A 12,848-nucleotide genomic window follows, 5' to 3' on the forward strand; every position below is an offset into this window, starting at 1 on the left:
GTTTTACTGCTTTGCTTTGATTATGGTTCCTATTTTTCTGTCACCGGTGCCCTGGTATCTTTTCTAGGTGTTGCTCCCTCGTACTTGGTGCAGACCCCACGAATTGGAGCAGGTTGTATACAAAGTCACCTTAGCCCTTAAAGACAGCACAAACCTGATGGGCAATGGTGGCCCACGCCTTGAGTCCCAGCACTCAAGAGACAGAGGCAGGGGGGGGTCTCTGAGTTCGGAGGCTAGCCTGGTCTACAGAGGGAGTTCCAGGATGGCCAGGACTTTACAGAGAAAGCCTGTCTCAAAACAAACAAACAAAAGCAAACCAAACATAGCAGGAGCCAGCCTGTTGACGGTAGTATACACATTTAATCCCAGCAACTGAGGAGGCAGAGGCAGGTAGATCTCTGAGTTACAGGCTAGCCTGGGCTATGAAAGGAGTTCCAGGACAGCCAGAGCTACCCAGAGAAACCTTGTCTGAAAGAAAGAAAGAAAGAAAGAAAGAAAGAAAGAAAGAAAGAAAGGAAGAGAGAGAGAAGAAAGTCTGGACAGACAGAAAGAAGACAGACAGAAGGAAAGAAAGAAAGAAAGAAAGAGAAAGAAAGAGAAAGAGAGAGGAAGGAGGAGGAGAAAAAAGAAACAGAAGACAGACAGACAGAGAGAAAGAAAGAAAGAAAGGGAAGGAAGAAAGAAAAAAGAAGACAGAAAGAAAGATGGAAAGAAAGAAAGAAAGAGAAGGAAGAAAGAAAACAAGACAGACAGAAAAACAGATGGAAAGAAAGAAAGAGAGGAAGAAAGAGAGAGAAGAAAGTCTGGACAGACAGAAAGAAGACAGAAAGAAAGAGAGAGGAAGGAGGAGGAGGAAGAAAAAAGAAACAGAAGACAAAGAAAGAAAGAAGGAAAGAAGGAAAGAAAGAAAGAGAGAAAGAAAGAAAGGAAGGAAGGGAGGGAAGGAAGAAAGAAAAAAGAAGACAGACAGAAAGAAAGACAGATGGAAAGAAAGGAAGGAAGGAAGAAAGAAAAAAGACAGAAGACAGAAAGAAAGAACACAGAAAGAAGAAGACACAGAAGTTAGAGAGAGAGAGAGAGAGAGAGAGAGAGAGAGAGAGAGAGAGAGAGAGGGCCTTCCCGGCTATATCCATTGTAGAGAGTTAAACACCCACTTTGTGTTTGAATAGCTTGTGCTCCTCTGGCTTCAAAGACAAACAAGCAGGCCCAGATCTCCCCAACAAAGTCGGGCTTGCACACTTGGATAACAAAACGGGGCAAACAAGACCTGGTCTGTGAGGCTGTGATTTGCCAGTCCCCAGGAACCAAGGTGTCACCATGGTTCTTTAGCAAAGGGCTGGTCAGAGAACGAAGCTGGAACAGGTAGAGTGCTTTTGGTACCTGACGCCTTCACCCAGAGCTCCTCTTCTCTCTCCTCTCACCTTATGCCAGAAGAACCTGGAAACAATATGATGCAAAGGGTTCACAACAGCTGATGAGAGTGATTGTCACCTCAGATACCTGGTAGGAACCTTATTTTAAATGCCTAATTGCCTGTTAGTACTGTGGCCTTGCACCCAGATAAAGGCACTGCTCCTTCCTGGAGTTCATAGGTTAGCATTCTGTCTAAGCCCCGCCCCACAGTTACCTGACACTATAAAAGGGGCTGTTTGCCCTCCCCCCTGCTCTTGCTCTTGCCTTCCCTTCCCCCTCTCTCCCCATGACCCCCCCAATGTGCTCATGGCTGGCCTCTACTCCTCTACAACTCTCTCTCTCTCTCTCTCTCTCTCTCTCTCTCTCTCTCTCTCTGCCTTTCTCTGCCCCTACTACCCTCTTGATTCCCCTCCCTGTGCCCTGAATAAACTCTATTCTATACTATACTGTCCTGTGACTGGTCCCTCAGGGAGAAAGGATGCCTCGACAGAAGCACCCCCTTCCCCAACACCTCACCACACCTCCATAGAACATACCCCCCTTATCTTTTTATAAACACATCATATGGTGTGCAGGGAGGTGGGGTGGATGGGGGTTAGGGGGCCATATATTGGTTACCTTTGCAAGGGACCTGCAGGATGGTAGAAGGCAGATAAAAGAGGCAGGCTATAGGGAAGAGACAAAGACAGACCACCATGAGATTGATAACAGAAACCCTGGAAAGGGGTCCTCAAGGCCTTAGTGTTTGCCCAGGAGCTGAACTAGCATCGGACTGCCAGTAGCTGTGGTCACAGTTTGAGGCTAGTCCAAACCGTTAGGGTTGAGCTCTGGCCTCTGGGGATCTCTGCTCCTGTGTTTTCTCAAAGGGAAAACAAAACAAGACAAAACTATAATTTGATTGAAATTCTCACTACCCTCTTCCCCCACTGTAGGAGGCAGAGTGGCAGAGATGCAAAGGGTCTGGAAGGGCTTGCGAGGGTTGAAGATTCTGTTCCCACTCTGGGTGTAGACTTACATAGTAAAAGACCTTTAACACTCCTGCTAGTCTCCTGATGAATGGAATAGGGAAGAAGGATTGAGCCAGCGCCAGCAAGGATCAGGACACTGCCATTGTCAAGCACGGGGTAGTAAAGTTGGAGCCCAAGACAGCCATCGTTCAATCACCATCTTGAAAGCCAGTCCAGGCCATGGTCTTTCCAACCTCATGCCCATGCTGACATGGGGCTGCCCGTCCCTTCCGTGTGTTGTCTGACGGGTACCTCTGCCCTGGCTCATTGGGATGAGAGGTCTGCAGTCTGAGCCCTGAGGGCAAGCTACTTGGCTGGTCAATGTCTATCTTAGGGTTTTACTGCTAGGAACAGACACCATGACCAAGGCAACTCTCATAAGGACAACAGTTTGTTGGGGCTGGCTTACGGGCTCAGAGGTTCAGTCCATTATCATCAAGGGGGAGCATGGCAGCATCCAGGCAGGCCTGGTGCAGGAGGAGCTGAGAGTTCTACGCCTTCATCTGAAGGCTGCTAGGAGAAGACTGGCTTCCAGGTGGCTAGGAATCAGGGTCCTAAAGCCCACACCTGACACACCTACTCCAACAAGGCCACACCCACTCCAACAAGGCCACACCCACTCCAACAAGGCCACACCTACTCCAACAAGGCCACACCTACTCCAACAAGGCCACACCCTCTAATAGTGCCACACCCTGGGCCAAGCATATATAAACCATCACACTATGGTCTCAATATCATTGTACATATCCTTTGAATGATTATCTATGGCCTGGCCTGTGTCTGGAGCATGCGTCTTGTGACATAGTTCTACATATTTGGTCTTTATTTTTTTTCCTCACCTAGACACACATCGGTTTGTACACCTTCTTCTCTACTACCGTCTCACTGCCTCTGTGCAGGGTACACATCACTTACAGTGAAAGACAGGTCAACCCGAGAGGCCCCTCACAGATAGATCTCACACTGAACAATCATGGAAGCCAGACGGTGTGGAGTGCTCAGAAGGCTGAGAGTAAGAATGAGGCAAGCCAACAACCGGGAGGAGGAGGGTAGGATGGCAGGTCAGGGCACCACCCACCTTCCAGAACAAGCAAGTCACAGCCACACCTGAGTACCCAGAACTAAAGCAAATGAGATTAGCAGAAGCTGATGGGTGAAGGCCAGCTAGATGGCTCAGTGAGCAGAGAGGCGCTTGTGGCTAAGCCTGATGACTTGAGTTCAAGCCCCAGGGCCCCCTAGGAAAGAACCAACTCCTACGAGTTACCTTCTCACTTCTATTTGTGTACCATGGTATGTGCATATCTGTTGTTGTAAAAATGTTAAAAAATAAAAAAAATATAGGTGTCTATTATCCTGCTAGGTCCACACCACATCCCAACTCCACGGCAGCCCAGTGTCTCCTGCCGCCACACACTTTCCTACACTCAAACCATCACATAAAAGAACACACAACACAATAATCTTTGACCCAATTGGTAAGATATAATTGCCCACTTAAACATACAAAGCCCAGTACCATCCATCCCTTAAGAACATTAATAACGCTCCAAAGTGCTGAGTTCAGTTCAGGGCAACTTCCTTGTTCTGTTAATTAAACTTTGGGACATTGAAATTGGCTGAGGGAAATTACTGAATAGAGAATATTACTCTATTCATATACTTCTAGCCTACACAAATAAAAGGAAAAAAAAAGAACATTAATAACAACCTGTAAATACACAGAGCGGAATCTTAATGTCAGCCTCCATTGTCCTGCCACGGCTTCTCCTCCTCCCTCCTGTCTCCTCCTTTCCATTCCAGTCTCCTCCTCCTCCTTCAAACTTCTCTCCCGCCCATCCTTCCTTCTCCTCCAATGACAGGCCTCCTTCTATCCTGTAGCTGCCCCTCACTTGTATTTTACAAATTCAATGGGGAGAAGGTTCTGGTGAAGTCACCTGATTCCTGAGTCCTTGGGGCAGTGGAATTAGCATCAAAATACAGATAACTCGGGCTGGGGATTTAGCTCAGTGGTAGAGCACTTACCTAGGAAGCGCAAGGCCCTGGGTTTGGTCCCCAGCTCCGAAAAAAAGAACCAAAAAAAAAAAAAAAATACAGATAACTCCAGGGCAAACCATAACACATATCCACACATGTACATACACAGGTGCATATCCACACATGTACATGCACACCTGTGCACATGCACACTAAATAAGAGTCTTAAAAATAAAGGTGGTGAGCAGCTGAGGAAGACACCTGATTCTGACCTTGGACCTACACACACGTGTACATAGCTACACTAACAGATACATATAACACACACATATATACATATCTATACTAACAAGTACATATAATACACATACACACCACAAAACACAAACACCACAAACATCACCAACAAAACCCAGAGGCAGGGTTGGGGATTTAGCTCAGTGGTAGAGCGCTTGCCTAGCAACCGCAAGGCCCTGGGTTCGGTCCCCAGCTCCGAAAAAAAAGAAAAGGAAAAAAAAAAAAAAAAAAAAAACCCAGAGGCAGGTAGCCCTGGGAAAAGGCATAGCCTTTGGGAGGCTCAGACCACCACAGTTCCTACAAGGGATCCCCTTCCTATGTGAAGATGCTGTCAGCAGGCGCCATTTAATCCAGTACTAGGTCACTTGGAAAGGACTCTAAACACCATCGGCTACCTGAGTGGTCTATGCTTCACTGGGTCATGAATTTGGAGGACAGTCCACCTTTCCTGAGAGAATCACATCGTACCTCACCAAATACCCGTCTCAACTACTAGATCCAAGACCTCAGCTTGTCAACAACCGAGGGGCTGGACGGACACTCAGAGCTCAGCGGAGACAGGAACTGACCTCTGAGCTGATCTCCAAAGCCTCTTTCTCATAAGCACCATTGCCCAGCCTGAACACTCATGTACCTGCTTGGAGCACTCACACACCCAGTGGGAGCACTCACATGACCAGGGGGAGCACTTCTGCACACAGGGGGAGCATTCACACACCCAGTGGGAGCACTCACAAGTCCAGTGGGAGCAATCCTGCACCAAGTGGAACCATTCACATGCCCAATGGAGCACTCCTGCACCTAGTAGGAGAACTCACACGCCCAGTGGAGCACTCCTGTGCCCTGTGTGAACACACATTCACCCAGTGGGAACACCCACATGCCCAACGGGAGCACTCACATGTCCCGTGTGAACGCTCACATGGCCCAGTTTGAACAGTCACATGCCCAGTGTGACCATTAACATGTCCAACAGGATCTTCACTCGCCCATTCCGATCCTCTGGTCACACCCATCTCAGAGAGCCTCCTGACTTTAGTCAGGTTTGACATCCTTCTGGCTTAAGTAGGCAGAACTACCCAGTCTTGTCCAGAGCCAAGGTTTCTCTCTTCCCTCACCCCTTGTTAGGCACTGTGAACAAAAGGAAGTCACCTTCTCTGTGCTTGGTCAGTCACGCGATCTGTGAACTCAGGCCTGCATCCTTTCTTATTTAACTTTACAAAATAACCAGGAAAACGGCCCTTGCCGTACTCAATCTGCCGGCTCCCCGGTCTTGGACTCCCCAACTCTAGGACAGTGAGGAATAAATCTGTTGTTTTATGGGCCACAGCACTGATGGCATTTTGTGGCGGCACAAAGACAGCTCTGCTTCCCTTGGCAGGTTCCCAGCCAGCGGCTGCTCCCACACAGCCCAGGGGAACATGACAGAGTGCTAGAGTGGAAAGATCGCTCCCATTGTGTGTGCTGGAACTATCCCCTGCACATTGGACTTGGACGGCTTGGCTCTGTGAATTTCCTGACCGGGCCCCGCACCTCCCCCATCGGCTTCTCAGAAGTCCGTCTGTGGCTGGTCCAAGAGCAACAGCGACGTCAAGTGCATGGCTTACATGGAAAGCCTCAGCCCTTCCTCCTTACATCCAGCCCGTGCCTGTGGGACGTGTGATGTGGTTGAGGGACAGTGATGAGGAAAGTCCGTGTGAAAAAAGCATGTCCCTATAGCTTACTCTCTCCCTTTCTCCTCCCTCCTCTCCTGTCCCCTCCCCTCCCTTCCTACCCCCTCCCTCACATTCCTCCTCCTCCTCTCTTTTCTTCCCCTCCCTCTCCCTTTCCCTTTCCTCCTCCTCTCTTTTCTTCCCCTCCCTCTCCCTTCCCCTTTCCCTCTCCTTTCCTCCTCTTCTCTTTTCTTCCCCTCCCTCTCCCTTACCCTTTCCCTCTCCTTTCCTCCTCCTCTCTTTTCTTCCCCTCCCTCTCCTTTCCCCTTTCCCTCTCCTTTCCTCCTCCCCTCCCCTCTTCTCACTCCTCTCTCCTGCCCCTCCTCTTCCCCCTCCTCTCTTCTCCTCTCCTCCTCTTCCCCTCTCCTCCCCTCCTTTCTCCTCCCCTCCCCTTACCTCTCCTCTTCCTCCTCTCCCCCTCCCCTCTTCTCCCTCCCCTCTTCTTTCCTTCCCTCTCCCCACCTCCTCCCCTCCTTTCTCTCCCTCCCATTAGTCCCCTTTGATTCAGTTTTCACTTCACCTGCACGTACACGGTCTTATGAAACTGTACAAAATCTAGAATCCATGGGGTTTTTGTCTTTCTGAGACCACCTTGATTCACTCAGTGTGGCTCTCTCCAGTTGTCTGACATGGTCTCATGCAATCCAGTATAATGAAATGAGATGATAAAATAAGAAAATAAGAACTGGGAGCGTGCAGTGCTACAGTGCTACCTTTGGCCAAAAAAATAATAATCAATGAATATGCTTTCCCTGAGAGTTGGGAAAAAAATATAAAGCCATCGTCACTAACATGTGCTTCTTTAGTGTTTGTTTCAAGACGGGGTTTCTCTGTGTGGTCCTGGCTGTCCTCGGATCTGGGATTAGAACTGGGATTAAAGGTCTGCACCACCACTGTCCAGGCCCCAACATCTGCTTTTTCCTTGAAGGTACCACATTGATAAGTAGGAAATAGGGACACATCTGTTCTTGTCTCCTTAAAATGATGCAGACCCCATTATGACAGCCGTAAACAAGCTCCCGCCATTGTCCCCCTTAGCACGCCAGCACTGGTGATTCTGGGTCTACCCTGGGGGGCTCTATGAGCTGTCTGGACTCTGCCAAGGCTGGAGGCAAGTGGCCTGCAACCAGGGGCGGTCACCAGACTTCCTCTTCCTGACTCAATGGAGGGTGGTCAAGGCCCACATTGATTATCTAACACCCTCAATCCCTGCTCCTTTATAGCACGAATTCCTGAAGACCTGACACCCCAACACAGGCCGTGTGGGACACCACAGTCACCACAGTTTTGTTCTGAAACATGTATGTAAGGCCAGGAAAACATGGCCACAAATATTTACTGTGGCTTGGTGAAAGCCTTCACTATGTCCTTGCTATGGGTTCTAGAGAGTGTCAGGTAAGCTAGACTAAGGAGCTTGTGACAAGGCAGTGGCTAGGGCAGTCACTGACTATCTGTGCTTTCACGTTCTCCAAACTGTCTCCTATGGCTGTGTGCATCCTCCAAAGACACACGTCAGAATCCTGGATTATACGACACAGCAGTGTTGGAAGATGGCGGCCTGGGAGGAGCATCTTGGGTCAGCAAAGAGTGTTCCAGGAATAGACTGGTCTATTTATGCTGGTAATGGACTAGGTAATCAGGGACTTCAGCCTTCTTTGTCACATTCAGCATGTGTGTGTGTATGTGTGTGTATGTGCACATGTGTGTGAGACCAGCCTTGGGTGTTGCCCAGGGAACAGCAGTGGCTTTGCCTTTCAGGGACTGCTGTCCTAGAGAGCTCTGTCGCACACAATTATCCTCTGAGCCAGATAGATCCGACCTTCCTGAGTTCAGCTGTGTCTATTTGCAAGAGATCACCACAGCTAGGCATGTCGACTGGTGACCTTCCCTCATAGGAGGATGGGGCAGGGAGAATCATGGGTCCCTCGCCTGAGTGTCCAGCCATTCCCCACAATCGTATTTAATCCTTTCTGATTGCACTTGGTCTCCAGTGTTCGATGGAGGGGCTAGAGCATGTAGATTGGGGAGAATGAGAAGGGTCTCCATCTACACCAGAGTGTTATCATTCACGCTGGGTACAGACCTTCCGGTGTGGCTACTTTAGGTCACCCACACTCCTGCCCATATCCGCCATCAATACTAAACAAGCCTAACAAACTCACTGGATCCTAAGGTTTAACTTTGGTGAAATGGAACCTAGATTTGTTATTGAGACTCCCCACAGGAAGAAAATTCCTTTTTTTTTTATCTTTTTTTTTTTGTTTTGTTTTGTTTTGTTCTTTTTTTCGGAGCTGGGGACCGAACCCAGGACCTTGAGCTTCCTAGGCAAGCGCTCTACCACTGAGCTAAATCCCCAACCCCCCCCTTTTTTTTTTAATTTATTTATTTTTGTTATATACAAGTACACTGTAGCTATCTTCAGACACACCAGAAGAGGGCATCAGAACTCATTACAGATGGTTGTGAGCCATCATGTGGTTGCTGGGATTTGAACTCAGGACCTTGGGAAGAACAGTCTGCTCTTTTTTTTTTTTTTTTTTTTTCCGGAGCTGGGGATCGAACCCAGGGCCTTGCGCTTCCTAGGCAAGCGCTCTACCACTGAGCTAAATCCCCAACCCCGAACAGTCTGCTCTTAATGACTGAGACATCTCTCCAGCCCAAGAAAACTTTTTTTTTTTTTTTTCAGAGCTGGGGACCGAACCCAGGGCTTTGCGCTTGCTAGGCAAGCACTCTACCACTGAGCTAAATCCCCAACCCGAAAACTTTTTTTTTTAAAGATTTATTTTGTGTATATGAGTACATTATTGCTGTCTCCGGGTACACCAGAAGAGGGCATCAGATCCCATTACAGATGGTTGCGAGTCACCTTGTGGTTGCTGGGAATTGAACTCTGAAAGAGCAGTCACCGCTCTTAACGGCTAAGCCATCTCTCCAACCCCAAGAAAATTCTTAAAACAAAAACACAGGACACCTTCTGCCTGCGCTATCTGATACTCTGATTCTGTGACACAAATGGGAAATCGAGTGCCCCCCTCAGTTGCTCTGTGTAGGGTACATAGAAATGGATGCCCTGGAAAGTGGACCTCTGGAGTGTCAGTTACCAACAGTGTTTCCAAGCCGGACATAGAGATGCAAACCTGTGATCCCAGGACTCAGAAAGCTGGGAAAGGAGGGTTGTAAGTTCCAGGCAAACCTGGGCTTTACAGCTACACTGTCTCAAAAAACAAAAAGATACAAAAAGTTTGTATCGGTCCAGGTGAGGTGGCATTTATCTTTAATTCCAGCACTTTCGAGGCAGAGGCAGGCTGATCTGCAGTGAGTTCACTGCCTGGGGTTGGGGATTTAGCTCAGTGGTAGAGTGCTTGCCTAGCAAGCGCAAGGCCCTGGGTTTGGTCCTCAGCTCCGAAGGAAAAAAAAAAAAAAAAAAAAAGACCAGCCTGGTTACATAGGGAGGTCCCTCCCAGCCAACCAGAGATACATAGTGAGATCCTGGGGCTTTTTTGTTTGTTTGTTTTAAAGTTTATTTATTTATACTTAAATACATTGTAGATCTCTTCAGACACACCAGAAGAGGGCATCAGATCTCATTACAGATGGTCATGAGCCACCATGTGGTTGCTAGGATTTGTACTTAGGACCTCTGCAAGAGCAGTCAGGGCTCTTAACCACTGAGCCATCTCTCCAGCCCTGTCTATTTGTTTTGTTTGCGTAACAAACAGATGAAACCTTTGTATCAAAAGTGGTTGGAATTACCTTGTTTCTAGTCCTGAATCCTATCCAGCAATGACCATAGCAGGCAAGACAAACCATGGAAGCCAGTCCTTGTTCCTCCCCTGATACAGGAAGCTAGGAGTTCTTTGCACTCACAGACATGCTCTAGGGACACCTGGAAGGTTAAGCAAACAGGCTTCTCCCTTCAAGAGAAGGAATGCAAAACCTGTTTTCTGCTTAGAAAGTTGGAGCAGAAGCGCAAGGCCCTGGGTTCGATCCCCAGCTCCGAAAAAAAGAACCAAAAAAAAAAAAAAAAAAAAAAGAAAGTTGGAGCAGATGTATTATTATCCAACCTGGTGACTCGGTGTGGTTAGAAACTTTTCTAGCCCCAGCCCCTCCTCTAGTTCTCTATCATAAATGTTTTTTTTCTTCAGTCAATCTATAGAACCCATCTTTTTGGATTTGAGTTTCAGTGTAGTCATATCTGATTTATATTTAGCTTGCTCTGTTACTCAAGGAGATTTATACACGCTTTGTTGAGCATGTGGGATCGAGCTAATCGCCACAAGAATAATTTTCACCAAATTATGCCGTGCTTAAATATGTCTCAAATAAAGAATTCAGGGTCGGATTCCTGAAGTTTGAATAAATACAGACTACTGAATCATGTCCCAGAGTCGCCCCTCCCCAACCCTTGGGTCCAAATGTTTTGTCTTGTAAGTGAGCAGCATGGAAAGACATTCTGTAGAGCTGGGGTTCTTTTAGTGCACTGCGGGTTGGTCAAGACTAGAATAAGGAGACATCCCTAGCAGTGGCCTCCCAGAACTTCAGAGCAGCCTCCAGATGATGACAGATGGGTCAACGCTTTGAGACACACAGCCCACCACTCTTTATAAACACTTGCTATGTTCCTAGACTCAAGTTTGAAAACACTGGGAGCCCAGCAGGAGGAGGCGACAATGTCTGAGGCTCTCTGTTCAGCAGAGCCTTGGACCAGAGGCTGCGTTTTAATTCTCTTTAGTTTAAATGTATCACTGTGTAGCCGAGGCCTTGAACTCGCTGTCTAGCCTTCAATCCAGCTGTCTTCCTCAAGTGCTAGGATGATTGCAGGAGTCTGTTGTCAGATCATCAGACTCATTGCTTTGTTTTTGAGACACGTGTGTGTGTGTGTGTGTGTGTGTGTGTGTGTGTGTGTGTGTGTGTGTGTGTGTATTTGAGTGCCCAAGTGCAAGTGCCAAGGCTTGGCACATTACCCCAGCATTGGGGCTTCTCACAGCCTGGGCGTTATTTCAAAATGTCAGAGTTTTCCATACCTATCCTTAGCTCTGAGCCAGCCAGGAGTAGGCACCGTCTTCCCTAAAAGGCTCCAAGTGTCTGCCAGTTCATTCCCACACCGGGAACAAGGCTTCATGTCATCAAAGCTATTTCCAGGAGGACGCTATTTAAACTAAAGAGTTTGCGGGGAGGGAAGGAAGGGAGAGAGGAAGGAAAGGAAGGGAGAGAGGGAGGAGAAGCCGCTCCCAGGGATCTGAGGTTGTCTGAGATACCTGGGGATGGGGAGGGGCTGTGCAGGTTAGTTGTCTAGTGTTGCTCTCGATACGCAGGCTACACTGGACTGCCGGGCAAGCCCTTGCTCGGCTTCAGATCCTTTAGGTAGCTGGCTCCTCCTGGCTCAGTATCCACCTTTCCTCCCTTTTCACTGTGGTACTGGGCCCTTTAAAAGATCCTTGTTTTTCGGCCAGAAACGTCTTGTAAACCAAGGTCATCTGCATGCAGGAGGCATCTTAGGGAAATGCCCCGCCCCCGGCCCCGCCCCCGCCCCATCTCTCCCTGGTGTATTTAAGGTTTATTTTTGGCTCGCTATTGCATTAATCTTCCAGTTGTTTTCCGTAAAAGTGCATAATTTTCACCGCAAGCTCTTGGCCTTCCAGGGGTCCCCAGGCCTGTATGTTTGCAGGGAACACTGTCCTTGTTATTAATGCTATTGTGATTGTTGGGAATGCCACGGCAGAATAGATTTTATGTCGTGTCGCCAGAGACTTAAAGTTTTTCATTTTTGGATTTATTGCTGGAGTTAGCGTGTCATTAGGGGAGAAAGGGGGGCCTACAACAAAAGGGCCCGTTGGCATTATGAACATCGGAGGCACCGGGCTCATATATAATGCATACGTCTGGGTAATGGAGACTTTTCGTTAGTCGTAAAATGTTCAAATGACTCACAGATGTGTGGCCCTCGCAGCTGTTCCTCCTCAGCTAATGGTGCTGGCTTCCAGTCAGAGGACTTTTGTACCGAACGTGTCTGGCAACGACAGAGGCTCTTGTGCCATCAAGAGGACCATTCACTGTCAGCAGAGGCTACGGTGACAAATGGATAAAGGCCGGCCAGGAAGGTCGTGTTGCTCTGCCTTCCAAAGGCATCCTCATGCCTAGCAAGCTCAAGGCCCTGGGTTTGGTCCCCAGCTCCGAAAAAAAGAAAAACAAAACAAAACAAAACCAAAAAAAACAAAACAAAACAAAGGGATCCTCAGTGGCAGGATCCTCACCCCAACTCAATTCAGGCTGTTTTGTTGATGAAGGCTTTTTCTTTCTCCCTCAGTTTTGGGAGGGATGTGTTTGAGACAAGGTCTCTCTATGTGGCCCTGGCTGGTATGGAAGTCACTATGGAGTGTAGGCTGGCCTTGAACTCACAGAGATCCATCTGCCTCTGCCTCCTGAATGCTGGGATTAAAGA

General features: G+C 48.1%; 1 non-coding gene across 1 annotated transcript; it reads left to right on the forward strand.

The window, feature by feature from the left end:
• Nucleotides 1-3,967: 3,967 nt before the first annotated feature.
• LOC120099066 (small nucleolar RNA SNORA36 family) lies at nucleotides 3,968-4,098 on the forward strand. Its single transcript, XR_005497888.1, has one exon. It is a non-coding gene; the product is annotated as a small nucleolar RNA SNORA36 family (small nucleolar RNA).
• The last annotated feature ends 8,750 nt before the right edge of the window (nucleotides 4,099-12,848 follow it).

Source organism: Rattus norvegicus, chromosome 20, assembly GCF_036323735.1.
Source record: "Rattus norvegicus strain BN/NHsdMcwi chromosome 20, GRCr8, whole genome shotgun sequence".
Classification (NCBI taxonomy): domain Eukaryota; kingdom Metazoa; phylum Chordata; class Mammalia; order Rodentia; family Muridae; genus Rattus; species Rattus norvegicus.